The following is a 20,829-nucleotide window of genomic DNA, read 5'->3' as shown; positions in this document are numbered from 1 at the left end:
GTTTGGTTGGAATACACTTAATGTAAAACGTAATGGGACGTCACCAGTGCAAGGGATTCCTGAAGCAGATATATGAAATTCTTAACCCAGGTCATTTCATCTCTCCTGTACTGCTGCTTGGCTTCGAATTGTGAGCACCTGTGACTCTCCTGAGGCCTGTCTTCAAGCTGCTTTTTCCTAATGCATAAACTGTTGCAGCTTCCTAAGAATTTACATCTTCCACGTGTGGTCTTCAATAGATGACTGACTACTGTAGCAGTATAAAAGCTTATTTCCTTAGCTTGAGTATGAAAAAACAAAAAAAAAACAAAACACATACGGGTCTTAATTTACCTTCCAGACTTCCCCTGCAAAGTCAGGCTGAAGCTACACTCCATGGAACTTTGATTAAAATCACCCCCATGCTGGGCTTTGTCCCCTTGCCTGTCCTGCTTTCTTCACTACCTTACTGGTTTCCTACTTGCACGTAAATTCTTCTCAAGATGTGTTTTCAGCAAGTGCACCCTAAGATTACTTCTTACAATGTGCACAGTTACGGAGATACAATTTCAAACAAGACAAACATGATCCTTCTCTTACTAGAGCTCATTTCATAATAGGTCTTAACAGTTAATTATGGATTTTAGTAATTTTAATGCAGGTCAGAAACAGCCAACTGCAGTGACTAATCACTGGGGCATTTTTAGATCAAATGATCAAAATCTGACAGTCTCATCTCTGTCTGTTCCTCTGCCACCAAGGTGCAGACTGTTGCTGTATTCACTTCTAGCACAAAGCAGTGAGTGTGAACTTGGAGTACCAAGAAGTGTAGAGTCCCTTTTAAATAATTATTCTTTCATTCTTAGTGGAATGCACGTTACTAATTCTCTGAAGATAAATTATAGTTACACCCTACCCAGAAACACTTCACGGTCTCTCACCTAAGACCACTGGAGGCAGACTCTTATAATTTAGAAATTATATCCACATACAAGGAATATAACATATCAAATTAACTTGTTATATCAAATTAACATAAATTTGATGACAACAAGTAATCACCAATCTAGTAAAAAACTGTAGACAATGACAGAAAAGTGACATTGCTTATCAACATGACAAAATGAAAGTATCAAGGAAACTCCATTACAACAAAATACCCTAGCAGGGTGGGAAAACATACAGCAGGAAAAAGCAACTTGAAAAATAAAACATAGCTATATCAATATAAAGTACTTATACCATTTTATTAGAACCAATAGAGGAATTACTGTGTGGTGCCACAAGAATGATTAAGCAAACAATCAAGAAGATATTATATGAATAAACTTGTAAGTCTGAAAAAACATAGTCACAAAATGTATAAAGTGGAAAGATAATTATATAGTTAATCATGGTATAATTTCTTACCCAAAAAAGAAAATAAACTATATTTTACAACACACACACACATACACACACAAATACATGCAGACACACACAAATCTAATTATTTCATTACAAAATGTGAAAACAAAACTTTAAATTATTTGAATAAAAATATAAAAACTATACTCTTGATTTGAGGATATCAAATAAATTTTTAAGCAACACACCAACAGCAAACCTACATAGACAATACATTTAAGTTTAGTATTATTTAAAATTACACATAGTGATCTGTACATCAGAAACAAATAGAACAGATGAAAATGTAGCTACAGATGGAGAGCTATAAGGGATTTGCTGACCCTGGGTATCCATGAGGGATTGGTTGTAGGACTCCCATAGATACCAAAATTCATGGATGCTCAAGTCCCTGATATAAAATGGCATCGTATTTGCATGAAACCTACACACATTCTCCCGTATATTTTATATCAACTCTAGATCACTTATGATACTTAATATAATGTAGATGTTATGAAAATAGTTGTATTTTTTGGAGAATAATAATAAGAAAAAAGAAGTCTGTGCATGTTCTGTACAGACACAACTATCCATTAAAAAAATATTTTCTGGTCGTTGGGAAAGCCTGAGTCCTGTCCTCTCGCTCTCCTCCCGGAACAGCATGAGTTTCACCACCTGCTCCACCTTCTCCACCAACTACTGGTCCCTGGGCTCTGTCCAGGCACCCAGCTAGGCGCCGATCAGCAGAGTGGCCAGCATCTATGCAGGCCCTAGGGGCTCTGGTTCCCAGATCTCCGTGTCCCGCTCCACCAGCTTCCAGGGCAGCAGTCCTGACCGCGGGGATGGCCGGGGGGTCTGGCAGGAGTGGGAGGCGTCGAGAACGAGAAGGAGACCATGCAAAGCCTGAACGATTGCCTGGCCTCTTACCTGGACAGAGTGAGGAGCCTGGAGACCGTGAACCGGAAGCTGGAGAGCAAAATCCAGGAGAACCTGGAGAACAAGGGACGGCAGGTCAGAGACTGGAGCCGTTACCTCAAGACCATCGAAGACCTGAGGGCTCAGATCTTCGCAAATACTGTGGACAATCCCCGCATCGTTTTGCAGATTGACAATGCCCGTCTTGCTGCTGATGACTTCAGAGTCAAGTATGAGACAGAGCTGGCCACGCACCAGTCTGTAGAGAGCAACATACATGGGCTCCGCAAGGTCACTGATGACACAAATGTCACTCAGCTGCAGCTGGAGACAGAGATCGAGACTCTCAAGGAGGAGCTGCTCTTCATGAAGAAGAAGCACGAAGAGGAAGTAAAAGGTCCACAAGCCCAGATTGCCAGCTCTGGGTTGACCGTGGAGGTAGATGCCCCCAAATCTCAGGACCTCGCCAAGATCATGGCAGACATCCGGGCCCAATATGATGAGCTGGCTCCGAAGAACCGAGAGGAGCTGGACAAGTACTGGTCTCAGTAGATTGAGGAGAGCACCACAGTGGTCACCGCGCAGTCTGTCAAGGTTGGAGCTGCTGAGATGACGCTCATGGAGCTGAGATGTACAGTCCAGTCCTTGGAGACTGACCTGGACTCCATGAGAAATCTGAAGGCCAGCTTGGAGAACAGCCTGAGGGAGCTGGAAGCCCGCTACACCCTGCAGATGGAGCAGCTCAACGGCATCCTGCTGCACTTGGAGTCAGAGCTGGCACAGACCCAGGCGGAGAGATAGTGCCAGACCCAGGAGTAAGAGGCCCTGCCGAACATGAAGGTCAAGCTGGAGGCTGAGATCACCAACTACCGCTGCCCACTGGAAGATGGTGAGGACTTCAGTCTTGGCGATGCCCTGGACAGCAGCAACTCCATGCAAACAATCCAAAAGACCACCACCTGCCAGATAGTGAATGGTAAAGTGGTGTCTGAGACCAACGACATCAAAGTTCTGAGACATTAAGCCAGCAGGAGCAGGGTACCCTTTGTGGAGCAGGGTACCCTTTGTGGAGCAGGATGCCAGTAAAAAGTTCAGAGGAAAAAAAAATTTCTATCTGCTGTAGGTTGAATCTGGTAATGTAGAAGATGAATGTAGAAGATAACTATCACTGATGGAGAGGGTTGATTGTATTTCCAAAGCCTGTGCAAATAACACAAAGAAACTCATTAGATCAATAAAAGGTTAAAAGCGGTGGTGGGTGCCTGTAGTCCCAGCTACTCGGGAGGCTGAGGCAGGAGAATGGCGTGAACCCGGGAGGCGGAGGTTGCAGTGAGCCAAGATAGTGCCACTGCAGTCTGGCCTGGGCAAAAGAGCGAGACTCTGTCTCAAAAAAAAAAAAAAAAAAAAAAAAAAGGGCCTAATATGCTGAGATACTTAGCAGAAGAGAAAAAGAGAAGGCAAAAAATATATATATTTTTATATATATTATATATATATACTTATATATATATACTTTTATATATACATATATACTTTTCTATATATACATATATACTTTTATATATATATACATATATACTTTTATATGTAATATATATATATAAGAAGTTTTTCTTCCTAGGAATTATGTGAACAAATATGTAAATATACTCAACATATCATTATAACCATTAGATTGGCAAAAGTTAAAGTGTGAGCAAATTACACTTTGATAGTGATATGCAGAAATGAGAATTCTCATATACCCACTGTAGACAACAACTATGCACTATTAACAAATCTATAAGTTGTACCAACCTTATCACATATGTACAAGAGAAAAAGACCTGTGCATATTTTCTTTACCCATTGTTTATAACACTTACAATCTGCAAAAGAATCATATTCATTGCCAGGGGAAGAGATAAATGATTAGTGTCTATGTCTACATTAAGAAATAACATGTATAGTCAGTCCCTAGGAAATTTCACAAAGATACATATATAAGAATATACATAGTATTATTTTATAATAGCAAAAATTTAGGCCCTGTATATATGTTTTTAATAGAATTTTAAATTTATAATTGATGCATAAAAATTATGCATATGCATATTTGTGGGGTACAATGTGATGTTTTAATGCATGTATACATAGTGTAAAAATCAAATCGGTAATTAGAACATCTATTTTAAACATTTAACATTTCCTTGTTGTGACAACATTCAAATTCTTTTCTAGCCATCTTCTTGAAATATGCAATAATAAATCATTATTTGCTATAGTTACCCTACTTTATAATAGAACAAAAAATGTTATTCTTCCTGTCAAACAGTAGCTTTGTAGCCAATGATCAACCTCTTCCAATCCCCCACTCCCCACTACACTCCCCAGCTTCTGGTAACCACTCCAATTTCACTACTTCTATGAAATTGACTTTCTGAGATTCCACATATGAGTCAGATCATGCTGTATTTGTCTTTCTGTGCTTGGCTTATCCCACTTAGCATAACGTCCTCTAGGTTCATCCATGTTGCTGCAAATGACAGGATTTTATTCCGTCTTATGATTGAATAGTATTCCATTTTGTATGTGTGTATTCCATTATGTGTATACATACACACACACACATACACACGTATACACACATATATACACATATATACACACATATATACATATACATATATATTACAAACACACATACACACATAAACATATGTCACATTTTTTGATCCATTCATTGTTAGATGGGCATTTAAGTTGACATTGTATGTTGGCTATTGTAAATATCATTGCAATAAACATGAGCATTCAGACATCTCTTTGGAATTGCAATTTGCTTTGCTTTGGATGTATACCCAGTAATGAAATTGCTGAATAATGTGGGAATTCTATCTTTAATTTTTTGAGGAACCTCCATACTATTTTCCATAATGGCTGTACTAATTTTTATTCCCACCAGCAGTATGTAAGAGTTTCCTTTTCTCTGCTTCCTTGCCAGCATTTATTATTTTTAAATTTTTGACAATATCCCTTCTAACCTGGAGCAGGTAATGCCTCACTGTGGTTTTAATTTGCATTTCTATAATGATTAGGGATGTTGAACATTTTTTCATATGTTGAACATGTGTTTCAAATGTTGAACATTTCTGCTGGCCATTTGTATGTCTCCTTTTGGGAAATGTCTACTGAGGTCTTTTAGTCATTTTTAATTTGAATTATTTATGTTTTTTATATTGACTTGCTTGAGTTTCTTACGTAGTATAAATATTAACACTTTTTCAGATGCATAATTTGCATATACTTTCTCTCATTTTGTAGGTTTTCTCTTCACTTTTTTATTATTTTCTTTGCTGTACAGAAAAAAAGAAACATTCAGGCCAATATTCCTCATGAACAAATCCTTAACAAAACACTAGCAAACGAAATTCAACAACACATTAAAAAGATCATACACCATGATCACATGAGATTTATTCCACAGATGCAAGAATTGTTCACCATATGCAAATCAATAAATGTGATATATTAACAAAATTACTCACAAAAATTATATGATCATTTCAGTAGATGCTGAAAAAACATTCAATACAATTTTAAATCCCTTCATGGTAAAAACCTTAAACGAACTCAATCTAAAAGAAACATACTTTCACACAATAAAGGCCATGTATGACTAACATCATACCGAACAGGTAAAAGTTGGAATCTTATCTTCTGAGATCTGAAAGAAGACAAGGATGCCAACTTGTATTTAACATAGTACTGGAAGTTCTAACCAGAGCAATAATAGGTGAGGAAAAAAAAAAAAAGGACACCCAAATTGGAAAAGAGGGAATCAAATTGTTCTTGTTTGCCAACTACATGATTATATATAGAGAAAACATTAAAGACTCCACCAGAAATTTGATAGAACTAATTAATAAACTTAGTAAAGTTTCAGGATACAAAATCAAGATACAAAAATCAATAGCATTTCTATATGTTGATAGCAAACTATCTGTAAAATAAGTCAAGAAAGCAATTTCATTCACAATAGCTATGAAAAAAAAAAAGACCTAGAAGTAGATTTCACTAAGGAGATGAAAAGACCTGTGCAATGAAGACTGTAAAGCATTGATGAAAGAAATTGAAGAGAGCACAAATAAATGAAAAGACATCTTATGTTCAAGGATTGGAAGAAATAATGTTGTTAATGTTGTTAAAATGTCCATACTACTCAAAGCAATCTACAGATTCAATGTAATCTCTATCAAAATACCAATGACGTTATTCCCACAAAGAAAAAAATCTTTAAATGTATGTGGAAAGGCAAAAGACCCTAGATAAACAAACTAATCCTGAGCAAAAATAGCAAAGCTGGAGGTATCATGATACTCCCTGACTCCAAAATATAGTAACCAAAATAGCATAAAACTGGGTATAGTAACTAAAATAGCATGGTCCTGGTGAAATAAAAAGCAAAGCAGGCATATACATCAAAGGAACCAAGTAGGAAGTACAGAAATAAATCTTTGCATTTATAGCCCCCCAATTTTTGATAAACACACCAAGAACATACTCTGGGGAAAGGACAGTCTTTTCAATAAGTGGTGTGGGGGAAACTGGATATCCATGTGTAGAACAATAAGACTAGACCCCTATCATTCACTGTATACAAAAATAAACTCCAATGGATTAAAGACTTAAATGTAAGACTCACAACTATGAAATTACTAGAAGAAAACAAAAAGGAAATGCTTCATCAAATTGGACTGCATAATGATTTTTTTTTAGATGGGACCTCAGAGGCATAGTCAACAGAAGTAAAAATAGTCCAACTTATATATTTCTTAGTGCTCTTCTCAGGGCATTGCGTGTGTTAATAAGTCTTCACAAAAACGCTTTGTGGTAGTTTTAGACAGTGTCCCACATTTACCAAAAGGAAACTAAGGCACAAAGTCACTCAGAATACGGCCAAAAGCTGTTCCTCAAATGAAAATGGAGTTGAACCATAAACCCAGTCACCATGGCTGTGGAACCCATCATTTTTACCATTATGATAAATATTCATTGTGAGTATGAGAACTAAACAGTGATGTATTTATGCAAGAGCACACTGTATATAGAATATTTGAAATAATTAAAATTATATTACATGTATTAACCTTGATTAACCTCAAAAGGTTTATGTGAGGCAAAAAAAAGTGTGGTAGAAAGTCAGCTATAGAATATGAAACATGTATGTACACAAGTTAAAAATATGCAAAAACAAAACCATGTAATCCGTAAATATGTACATATTTATAAAAGAAAATGACATGCAGGTGATAAGCAATACATTAAGCGTGGTTGTAATTCTGAAGTGGTATTGGGACTAGAGAATACAATTAGGAAGAGGTACATAAGGAGTTTAATAAAATTATTACTTTTTAGATCAAGAAGCACTGTCTCATGCATTAAAAAGGGCTGTAAAAAAGAAGCACTGTAGAAGAGAAAGCATATTTGTCATTTATGTGCATATTGGGAATTTTTGATAATTCACTGACTCAGAATGTCATAATGCCAAAAAGTGGGAGGAAACATTTTCAACTCATTAAAGGAAAGTTGAAAGGCTTCCAGGTATTGTGTTTAGATTGGGAGCACTGGACATCAACCTGTCCTCTCACAGATGAGCTCTTCTGAGAATGAGATGCTCTCACATGTTTCCACAGAAACTTAAAGCCAAGAATATTCTTCAAACAATTTCAATTAAAACAGTCTACATAGATCAACAATATGAGATGATGAATAAGGAAAAAAATGTAAGGCTTATGATATAAGAAAAAAATAATGCACAATTCATAGAGCTCAGAAAATCAGCATCTTTAATAAACTTCCATCAGCAGGTAGAATAAAATTTGAGAAAACTGTCACATGTAAAGATGTATTAGAAATGAGACATTCATGGAAAATATCATAAAGCAATAAAGTGAGAAAAGGATCAAATAAAAGGCCACCACGATGTGATAATGAGCCACCAGTATTAAAATTAAGTGAAAGCTATTCTCTTAATAGCTCTCCTTAAGAGGAAGTAGTTATTGATGTGACACAACAGCATTTAAATGTGCATGCAAAAAAAGTAACTCAAAAGGTTTTCCACTAGAAGATATTGCAGTGGAACGAATTGTACTGCATGAACTTCCTGAAACAAAATTGTGAGAACAAAAACACTAAATACAGATAACCCAATTTATAATAGAATTAGAGAGTTCTTAGTTTCTAACATAGATGATACTTTATTTTTAAGAATATGAACTTGCAGTATGATAGAGAATAATCAGAATATAAAAATCAACTATAAATAGGAATGACTTGAACAATAGAAACTAGTAATAAGAATTAGAATCTGTCATAAGCCTTACACACACACACACACACACACACGAGAAAACTGGATAGAAATTTGTATATCTCATAAAAAATGTCTCAATATAGTTAGATGTAGACAGTATAAGGTTGGCAATCTGAAGTGTTAGGCCCTTGGGCTTTTTTTACACTAATTGGTTTACTTAATGTAGCATATACTTTCCATGGAATTCATGATACTTTGCTTCATAGTCCAAGGCGACTGAAGCTCTAGCCATCATGTCTACATTTCAGCAGTGCAAGCTCAAGAAATCTATCTAAAAGTATCACCTAATATTTCTCCTGACATCTCATTTATTATAACTTAGTCATATGACCAAAGACCAGGTCTGTTACTGTCTGTAAAAAAAATCTTGGTATCATAGGCAATTGCTTTTTTTTTTTTTTTTTTTTTGAGTCAGAGTCTTGCTCTGTCACCCAGGCTGGAGTGCAGTGGCACAAGCTCCAGTCACTGCAAGCTCCACCTCCCGGGTTCATGCCATTCTCCTGCCTCAGTCACCCAAGTAGCTGGGACTACAGGTGCCTGCCACCATGCCCAGCTAATTTGATGGCTAATAAGTAAAATACGGGAAATTTTCTCTGAAGAAAAATAAAGGTCATGTGCTTGGAGTGTACCACAGAGATGGCATCAAATGTCTCGGCGATGATAGGTACAGATCTGTTCATTTTGCTATCATTTCAAATGGTATATATTTTTATACTTAAGAGACATATATAAATAATATTAACTTTTATAAATCAATTTTAAAAGGTTAGCACAGTGGCACATGCACCTGTAGTCCCAGTTGCTTGACAGGCTGAGAAGAGAGCATCCCTTGAGCCCTAGGGTTTGAGACTACCCTAGGCAACATTGTGAGAACGCCCCTATCTCAATAGTAATAATAATAATAACAACAAACCATTAAAAATTTGAAAATGCATTTAGTACACCAAACCTACCAAACATCATAGCTTAACATAAACTACCACTGATGTGTTCAGAACATTTACATTAGTCTGCAGTTGAGCAGAATTACCTAACACAAAGCCTTTTTTATAATAAAGTGTTAAATATCTCATGTAATGTATTGAATACTGTAATGTAAATGGAAAAACAGAGTGGTTGTATGGGTACCATGGTAATGCAAAAAACTGTAAATCAAACCATTGTAAGTCAAGGATTGGCTATAGACACACATACACTATGTACTGCTACCAAGTTTTCCTTCAGGACTGAGACTACTTTCATCAGCTGCACCAGCAGAGTAAGTATGTATCTGACTGTCTCAGTTGAGTGTCACTCTGTACAGTTGCTTCACACAAGGTCATGTCCTCCTCCCTCTGAAGAGAGGCCATGTTTGTTGTCTCATCTACGTGGGGGTAAGAAGAATGGTATAAAGATCTAACCCTGCACATAAAGCCATTAAAGCTCTGCTGAAACTTTTGTTGTAACTGAATTCAACTCTTCCCTCCTCCCAATCTGACTTCCTTGTCTTCCTTCGAAGATTATTCCTCAAGGCATTCCCCAATACATTTTTGCTAAATGCAATTACCCATTTCAGAGTCAATCTTCCAAAAAACCACCTAAGAAAAAGAGGCCTACGCCAGGTGCGGAGTCTCACGCTTGTAATCCCAGCACTTTGGGAGGCCGAGGTGGGCGGATCACGAGGTCAAGAGATTAAGACAATCCTGGCCAACATGGTGAAACCCTGTCTCTACTAAAAATACAAAAATTAGCTGGGCGTGGTGGCGCATGCCTGTAGTCCCAGCTACTCGGGAGGTTGAGGCAGGATAATCGCTTGAACCTGGGAGGCAGAGGTTGCAGTGAGCTGAGATCGTGCCACTGCACTCCAGCCTGCGCAACAAGTGAGACTCCATCTAAAAAAAAAAAGAAAAAGAAAAAAAGGTCTAATGCCTATGAATTCACAAAAAATTAATCAATTATTAGATAACAGATTGCATAAAAATTGGAAGTGTTTAATGACAAACCACTGATGAACACACTTGTAAAAAAAGCCATTTTTTGTTTTCATAATAATATATAAGCACTATTTAATTTTGCAAATGCTTCCCTATTTAAGATTTTGTTAGAGGAACCAAGAAATATCTAATATATTTCAAACCGCTGTATAAATTATAGGTATCATAGCTGAATTATTAATTCCCAAAGTGTTAAAATGCAAGACAGTTTGCGGGGAAGAAGAGGTGCTAAATAAATAAATGGTGATTTTAATAAACTAGAAACTTTTAGGTACTAAATCTGTCTGCATCTGATCTGAATTGCAATTACCTGTCAAAAATTCATCCATCATCACAAGCTCCAAACAAACTTTCTTGGCAGCAGATGTTTGAGAAAAGCTATTTTGTGTGGCAAATTTTTCTTGTGGCTTACAACGTCCTCAGAAATGAAAAAAAATTCTGGGAACAATTGTGTACAACTCAGCAATAACCTGTTAGGTATAAAAAGTCATGGTTTACTTAGTTTATGTAATTTATAAATACATGCCCTATACAAAAAACATTCATTCATAAATAAATGGTTTGACTTCCATTGTTTCTAACATGCATAAAATTTTATTTCAGCATCGTATAGGAATACATAGAAATGTATATGTTGATAATAAATTTGAAGAAAACATTCTAATTTCTTAGTATTTTTCACGTTAAATTGGTTGTAAATAGTATTTAGATAAAATAAATTCAATATAGCAGTACTTTGTACTCTCTATTGATAACTTAGAAGGGTCCCAGAAATAGCATCTACAGCAATTTGATAAAAGCTGTAATTAGGGAGGGATATTACTGACTAAAAAACAAACTATTTTTTTAACTTTAACTCCTTCACATTTATCTTTTCACTGAAAATAATATTGCCAGTTTTTTAAAGTTTTGTTGCCAGAAAGTGCATTTCTAATTTGGCTTTTATCTAAAAGTTGTTTATAAGTAAGTATACTGTCTGGTACATAGCACATTTTCTAATTAATGGTTTGTTGATTCACTTACACATTAAATGTATGAATGCTTTTTGTCCATTTTTTTACTCATAATAATATGTTTACAAAATATTTATCATTTTGTGAGCAAAAACCAAATATCTTTAAAAGAAAACATGAAATAATACCTTGTGACTTAAATAAAAATTTTTTTTCTATAGTTTTCTTAGATAAGTAAAAGAAAACAATACACATAAATTTCCAAAAAGATATGATAAAGTTGACTTCTTGATTTAAAATATCTGCTATTCAAAAATAGCAGATATATCATCAAGAAAATGAATAGAAATGTCATCAAGAAAATGAATAGAAATGTCACAGATTGGGAGAAAATATCCATAAAACATATAAAAAGATCTCCTATAACTCGGTAATGAAAAGAAAAAAATTTCCAATGAAAACATGGAAAAGTCTTTAAATAAAATTCTCAAGGATTTACAAATATCCAAAAACATAAACATAAAAATTGCTTAACCTTATCACTATCATAACTTTAGTTATTTTATACTAAAGTGAAGTGATAATTGAATGTAGGTAAAAATGGGCAATATAGGGTTCCTTGTGATGATAGACCTATTCTGTATCTTACCTTTATCATGTCAATATCCTAGATGTGGTATTGTATTATTGTCCAGCATGTTCCATTAGGGGAAACTGGATAAAGATTATACAGAATTTTTACCATTTTTTTTTCAAATTTCATGTGAATCTAAGATTATCTTTGAAGAATGTATAATTCAGAAGGTAAATAAAAAACTAGAAATAGATGAAAAATTTGAATCTGCTTAAGTAGCAAAAATGTCATAACAAAGCTTGAGCACAAATCAGTGAAGTAGATAATAGAGAAATGAGACAAAAATAGCAAGGAAAAAAGGTAGTACCTTGAAAAGATCAATAATACTGAAAAACTTCTAACAACTTTGAGAAAGGCAAAGAAAGAAGATGTGAGACAAACAGGAATGTATGGACCACTTTATGACAAACAGATTTTACAACTTAAAAAATGTAAATTTAAGATAAAGCAGAAAATTTTATTTTTTATTTTTTAAAATTTTAGATTCAGGGGGTACATGTGCAAACATTTACATGAATATTACTTGTGTAATGGTGGGTATTGGGCTTCCTGTCCAGTTATCATCCAAATATAAACATTGTATCCAATAGTAATTTTGGAGAGTTACCAGTGTCTATTATCTGCATCTTTATGTCCATGTGTATCCACTGTTTAGCTCTCACTTACAAGTGACAAAAAGTATATTTGATATACTTCTGAGTTAGTTGACTTAGGATGATAACTTCCAGCTCCATTCATGTTGCTACTAACAACATGATTTTTTTTTCACTGTGGCTGCATAGTATTCCATGGTATATATATATACCACAGTTTATTTACCCAATAAACCATTGGTGAACACTTAGGTTGGTTCCATGACTTTGCTATTGTGAATAGTGCTGCAATAAACATCTAAGTGCATGTGTCTTGTTTGTAGAATCCTTTCTTTTCCATTGGGTAGATTCTCAGTAGGCAGTTAGTGGGTCGAATGGTAGTTCTATTTTTAATTTTTTGAGATTTTTCCTTTCGGTTTTCAACAAGGTTTGAACTAATTTACATTCCCACCAATCATGTCTAAGTGTTCTCTTTTATCCACATCCAGCTAACATCTGTTCGTTTTTGACTTCTTTATAAAAGCTATTCTGATTTGTGTAAGATTATATTTCTGTGAGTTTTAATGTGCATTTCTCAAAACGGAAAACTTCAAAACCCTACATTTGCTTAAAACAAAAAGCTAAATTTATTATTTGAAAAATTTCCACAAAGATCTACAAATCCAAATAGTTTTCCTGGTAGGTTACTAAATAGATATATATGTATAAATGAAGTTTAAGGAAAGGAGAGAACTTTGCTCCAGTAAAGGAAGGAACACATACACACTATTTCCATGAAATCAGCATTAACTTGAAACAAACACTGAATAAAAGTATTGTAAATTATTTATAGATCAATGGCTTTCATAAATACAAATGCTTAACAAATTATAAATGAATCAAATTCAGTAATATTTAAACAGGATAATATGTTGCATCTAAAAGCTATTTTCCCTAGGAACATGAATTTATGTTAACATGCACAAATTTCTTAATGTATTTCACTATAGTAATAAAATTTAAAAATAATATAATTATCTCAATAAATAAAGATAAATTTGTCATAATTTAAAACCCATTCATGATGAATATCGTGAGCAAGTTAGAAAGAAAATCAACTTCTTCAATTCGATAAAGTGTATCTGTTAAAAACCTACAGTATTATCCTGAAATATTAAATGTTTCCCCTAATGTAGTGATGAAGTCAGGCACATAGGCACCTAGAATTTTTTTCAACAATGTGCTAGAGAAATTATACATTGCATTAAAGCAAGAAAAATAAATTAAAGGCATCTATATCAGAAGGGAGGCAGTAAAACTTTATTTTCACAGATGAAATGACTATTTACATAGAAAATCCTAAAGAATCTACAAGATAAATATAAAAAGTAATTAGAGAATCTAGAAATGTTCCAGGTAAAAAGTCAAGTCAATACACAAAAATGTATTTCATTTTTTATGCAAGCTTTAAACAATTTAAAATTAAAGATGTTTAAAAATATCTTAAAATAGTATCAGAAAGCATAAGATAAATAGGAGTACATTTCACAAAATATTTCCAAGATTGTTAAAGCTACACATTGCTGAGAGAAAATAATGAAGACTTAAATGGAGAATAATTACATATGTATGAATTGAACCCTCAATGCATTTAAGTTATTCATTGTCTCCCAAATAAAAATTGCTTTTTAACATAGAATATCTTTCTTATAGAAAGTAAGGATCTTCTTATATTTATATTTAAAAGGCAAAAGTTCGGGAACTGCTGAAAAAAGCTTGAAAAACTAAAGTTGAAGCATTTAAAGTTGATGTCAAGTTGACTTTACATCAAGATTTTGCAAAACTACATAGTCAAGAGAGTGCTATGTTTTTATTATAACTAAAGATTGTTAGTGGAAGAGTTTCAGAAGTAAAACTGCAAATATAGGGGCAATTGATTTTGACAAAGATGCCAAGGCAATTCCATAGACAAATCAAATAATTTTTAATTTTGCTGGAACAACTTGATTTCCATATGGAAAAAAGTGACCAACTTTTTACACCACACACACATATTAGAAAAGTCTCATAAACTTAAATTTAGAATTTAACACAATCCAAACTTTGTTTCATACACGAAATTATTTAAGACATTATAAAACGCTACATTCAGGCTATGCATGTAAAGTGCATATAAAACATAAACAACTTTTTTGTTTAGACTTGGATTCTGTCCCCAAGCTATCATATATATATATATATATGCACACACACACATATATTCAAATATTCCAAAATAAAAAAAAATCTAAAATCCAAAACACTTCTGATCTCAATCATTTCAGATAAGAGATGTTCAATCTGTAGAAAATAAATAAATACTCAAAACCCTGTATTAAGGTAGAATACTAATTGTAAAATCAGTAAGCGCAAAAACCAGTGGGTGAAAGGTGAGATGAGAAAGCGTATTTTCATAGTTTTAAAATAGATTCCTTGATATTAGTTATCAATTATAAAGGGGCAAATAATTTTACTACAATGGTAAAACACTGAGAATACAACTTTAATCACATGACTAATGTTAGCATTATCTATAATAGGATAAACAAAATCATTCTTTCAATGACGCACTTAAGAAATCCAATTTTATGTTTGCCAAAGCATGTATAACCTAAATCTAAGCATAAAGAAATGTGAGAAACACCAAAGTTGAGAAATATTTTATAAAATAACTGCCTAGCTCAGAAAAGATAAAGGCCAAGAAAGTATCCCAGATTAAAGGAAATTATCAATACACAAATGCAGTGCATTATGTCAGGCTGGATCCCGGACTGAAAAAAAAAAAAGTATAGCTCTGTAATTTATTCTGAAACAGTTACATTTAAAATGTACTGCAGATTAGATAATAATATTGTATCAGTGATATGTTTTCTAAGTTGGTTACTGTACTGTGATTCATGTATTGAACATTTGGATTAATGTCCTTATTTGGTTAATAAAAAATGCAAGTAATTAGGAACTAATGATGACGCTTCTAACTTATTCTCAAATGGCATTCTTGCCTTAAGATAGTAGTACCAGACTATAAACATAACAGTGCAAACTAAAACCATACAAAGCAACCTTAAAACTCAATGAGAAAAATTAATATTCTGAGATCTTTAAGCATTATTGATTTAACATTAAAAACTATCTTATTCTTACTTATAAATGTATAGAAAAATTAAAAACAGTAAAATGTATATTTATGTTATACACCATAATTTATAGCAATACATACAATTAATTTATTTTATTCGTGTGTATAAAACATCAAAACTATCTTATTCTTACTTATAAATGTATAGAAAAATTAAAAACAGTAAAATGCATATTTATGTTATACACCATAATTTATAGCAATACATGCAATTAATTTATTTTATTCACGTGTATAAAACATCAAAACTATCTTATTCTTACTTATAAATGTATAGAAAAATTAAAAGTAGTAAAATGTATATTTATGTTATACACCATAATTTTAAATATTAGCAATACATCCAATTAATTTATTTTATTCATTTGTATAAAACTTATCAAGAGTAATTTGAACAGTGCTCACCTTTTCTTAATGTGAAATTTACATATAAGTGAGCACCATTTTTATAACTTAGTGAATTATTATTCTACTTCCTAAATTTGAATTTACTCCTAACATATTATCCCTTGCCTTTTCAATATCATGAAGCATCTTTGAGAGATTTTTTTTTTTTTTGAGACAGAGTCTCACCCTGTTGCCCAGGTAGGAGTGCAATGGCACCATTTTGGCTCACTGCAACCTCCGCCTCCCAGGTTCAAACGATTCTCCTGCCTCAGCCTCCCGAGTAGCTGGGACTAGAGGCACCCGCCACCATGCCTAGCTAATTTTTGTATTTTTAGTAGAGACAGGGTTTCACCATGTTGGCCAGGCTGGTCTCGAACTCCTGACCTCATGATCTGCCTGCCTTGGTCTCCCAAAGTGCTGGGATTACCTGTGTAAGCCACCACGCCCCGCCAAGAGTTTTGTTTTTTAATGTGACTTTTTTGCCAGTGTCAGTCTGGGCCATCATCACTCTTTCTGCCACAACCCCTGGTCTCATTTATGTAGGTAAATTTGTCTTCACTAAATTCCTGTGGCTGCATATCTTGAATCTTGGTCATCTATTTCTTCTAATTTCCGTTGTTATCTCTTGTTTCTTCTGTTTCTTCGTTTTTGTTCAATTAGAGTTTCATGCTAGCATTATCATTCTTCATTATTTGCTATACCTCCAGATCTGTTGGTCCATTCCTTCTTTCAATAATTCAGTTGTGTAAAATGTCACATGGTTTTATCACTGGGAAACAAAAAAGTGACACAACGCCACACACTTTTGTATCTGTGCATGAAATGAATAATGAATACACTGTAAAAAATCAGTGAAAGACTTTGAAAGAAGTGATATAGTTGGTCACTGATCATGATATGCTCCTGTTATTTACAAGGTGACTTATGGACTAAGGAGCTAGCAGCAAAGCTTATACTTGTGCAATTACTCGAAGTTAATATCCCACAGCAACTGAAATCTGAACTGCTTTGTTGGTTGACTGAAATTTAACTAAAACCAGGTAACTGAAATTCATTCTTAATAAAATTATACAAAGCCAGAGCCATCTGTCTTTGAGCGTGTGTCAATTTGCATATGTGTGTGTATGTGCATGTGCATGCATGCAAACGTGTTTGTGTTGTGGACAGGAAGGAAGGAATAGAGAGAGAGAGCAAGCAAAGAGAGAGCAAGCAAAATGTGAACAATTGCTAATCTGCGTTAACATGTATATGGGACTTCCTTGTACTTTTTTTATAATTTCCATAAATTTCGAATTATATCCTAATAGAAAACTATGAAAAAGAAATAAAGACAGAAGTTTAAATAGCAATTTCTCTTCTAAGAACATTATTAATATAATTGAATGTTTCTCAGATTACAGTCGAATATTAGGAATCTTTTATATTCATCAGTTGTATAATCCATTTTTTACAAAACTGGTCTTAACCTCATTATCAGATACTGTACCTATTTCAGAGTAATTATGTAGATGATGAGACTTCTTGAAAATGGCACTTCTATCTCAGCTGCACCATAATAAATGTGACTAAAAGACTGCCTATTTAGGTGCTGTCTGTATATAAAGCCATTAGAGAATTTTTGTGGCATCTCTCTTGTTACTTGATATAATAGTAACATTCATAGAAAGGAAATATGGTTTGTGATCCTCACAACTTGAACCAAGATTGGACAAGATATGCCCCATATCTGGTATAAAGGCTAAATACTATGTTGCTTAGGAATGCCTGATTTACTGATGTTCTAGTTTCTCAAAACAGAACTCATGAATTTATTTGATTCAAGCAGTGATAGTTCAAACAATTAATATATACTGTGTCTGATCTAAGTGATTGAGTTTATTTTTATTGTGGAACATTTTGTTTTGACATACAGATGTGCTTTATCCTGAAATTATTGTGCAAGATCAGCAATTATTCATTATTATATCAAAAACCAGTGAAAAGTATTACAAGTTAAAGTTTTGGTAGAGATGCCAGATGCAATTAGAGATGCTATTAGCGAAATGCTAGAATAATAAATCAATCTATGGCTCAAAATGTAATTGTACTTGTTGCTTTTGAATTTCATTTATTTGTATATTTTAGAAACAGAAATCTGACTATGTTGCCAAGTAGGGCCTCTCACTCCTAGGCTCAAGCAATTATCTGCTGCAGCCTCCCAAGTACCTGAGACTGAATCACAGCACCCTCCCTTAATGCTGCCTTCCTAACCGGTAGAAGATTAGATAAGTAAGAGGTTTTCTATTTTACAAATAATTTTTAAGAAAGATTTGCTTCACAGCTTTCATTTTTAATTTTCTTTATTTTTTAATCCAGGTGTCCAGCTCTACAACCTGAGATATCTATCAGATGCACTTTTTTTTTTAATAGAGATCAGGCAATAAGCCTGTTGTAAATTTTTTTCATATATGTCTTGATTTTCACTTATAGTTTTTATTTCATCTCCTGTTTTACATATTTATTATTGAAAACCATGAGCATTTTTGAATATAAATAATAGGAATTAACCTGAACCTACTATAAATTATAAATATCCCAATTATTTTATAAAAGTTTTAATTTGTCCCCCATTAGCTCTTCTCAATATGTTTTCCTTTTTCATTTCATTTTGTAACTTGATTTTGGCATAAAAAGATAAAGACGAAAACAGGACTTATATAGAAAGAGAGCATATATTCTGTAAGAACTTAGGGAATTAGGTCTTTGCCATAGACACTATGGCCTCCTAACTATATCCCTAACCTTCTTGACTGATGCTTCTCCAGTGTAGGAGACACTACATAGATTATAACTAAATCCTGTTGCCCCAACAATCTTTTGTTCCTCCTAGAAGAAAGCTGTCACTCCATGGCTGATTAAATGGAGAGCGTTAAAAAGACCAAGCTGCTTGCTGCTAACTGAGAATCCTTTGGAAACACCATCCCATCTCTATAGTTTTGGTAGGAATACCTGAGGTCAATTATGGCCACTCTGCAGTTCAATTTCTCCCTCACCCAATCCTTCCCCTCTCAGGTATTTTTCCTCAGGACATTTCATAATTAAGGCACTTGTACACAAATTTCTTTTTGAGTCTGTTTTTTGAGAGGCCCAAACTATGATGGACAAGGATAACATCCCTGAGAAACAATTTTGTTAGCATAATTATATTTTAATTTTTAAGAAAGATTTGCTTTATATCCTGACATTCCGTCAAACCCTTTGACGTTTAACACAAATGTTTAATTTTTTGTTCAACAAATATTATGGGTATGAGATACATCAGAACAATGTATCATAAAGGTGCAAGAAGCTATCTAACAGCAATGGTCCACAAACTTTATTATTTCTCAGAAAAACATTTAAGGCTGGAAAAAAACAGGTTGTGGGGTTTTACCCCCAGAATTTTACAAGACAGCCCTTAGTAGTTTCTTTTCTTCTTTTTTTATTTTTATTTTTATTTTTTGAGACTGAGTCTCGCTTTGTCTCCCAGGCTGGAATGCAGTGGCACCATCTCGGCTCACTGCAACTTCTGCCTCCTGAGTTCAAGCGATTCTTCTGCCTCAGCCTCCCAAGTAGCTGGGAATACAGCCATATGCCACCATGCCCAGCTAATTTTTGTATTTTTAGTAAAGATGGGGTTTCATCATGTTGGCCAGGTTGATCTCGAACTCCTGGCCTCAGGTGATCTGCCCTCCTGGACCTCCTAAAGTGCTGGGATTACAGGTGTGAGCCACGGTGCCAGGTCCCTTAGTAGTTTCTTAAGTGGAAAGAAAAGTAATAAATGTCAGAAATTTTAATGATGTCACATGGGAAGTTTCATTTAATAAGAAATTTTGACAAATACAAAAATAGAGGATTGCTTTTTATTTTGATTCCATATAAGTAGTTTATTATCTTACTATACATAACTGTATAACTATAATTATTTTATGTATACATACATATTTTATATATACATGCATACATATATATGGATATACATAACTATATGATTAAAATGCCTCTTCTCATTATTACCATGTCCCAGAATACTGCTGATTGTACTTGATAAATGCAACTGGCAAAGAGACTGCAATTGGAGGACACGACTCTTAAATTTCAGGCCATGTTTTCTTTGGTGTTTTACAACAATTCCTGTTAAAAAGTTAAACTAATGATGAGCAATTACAAATAATTTTAGAATTAAGTAATGAATTTAAAGAAAATAAATCAAGCTCTAAATATTTCACTGTATTTTATATAATTATCTGTTCTACAACCACAATATAAGCACTAAAGTGGTTATATTTAGAAAAACATGTAACGAAATGTAGTAGCCACCTAGCAGGAAATGTCACAAACAATAATTCAAACAAGTCTTGAGATTTTAATATTAACATGCCATGTTTGCTTGTTGAATATACTGAATGTGACAATAACAATCCTATCTGAACATGATCACAGCACAATATTTAATAAATTTGTGTGTCATATTGG

The 20,829-nt window shown here is 33.8% G+C and overlaps 1 pseudogene; it reads left to right on the top strand.

Annotated features, from left to right (window-relative positions):
• Positions 1-2,029: 2,029 nt before the first annotated feature.
• LOC129480236 (keratin, type I cytoskeletal 18-like) lies at positions 2,030-3,306 on the top strand (annotated as a pseudogene).
• Positions 3,307-20,829: the final 17,523 nt, after the last annotated feature.

Source organism: Symphalangus syndactylus, chromosome 4, assembly GCF_028878055.3.
Source record: "Symphalangus syndactylus isolate Jambi chromosome 4, NHGRI_mSymSyn1-v2.1_pri, whole genome shotgun sequence".
In the NCBI taxonomy this organism is placed as follows: domain Eukaryota; kingdom Metazoa; phylum Chordata; class Mammalia; order Primates; family Hylobatidae; genus Symphalangus; species Symphalangus syndactylus.
The sequence above is the reverse complement of the archived record's forward strand: the minus strand, read 5'-3'. Positions and strand labels throughout refer to the sequence as shown.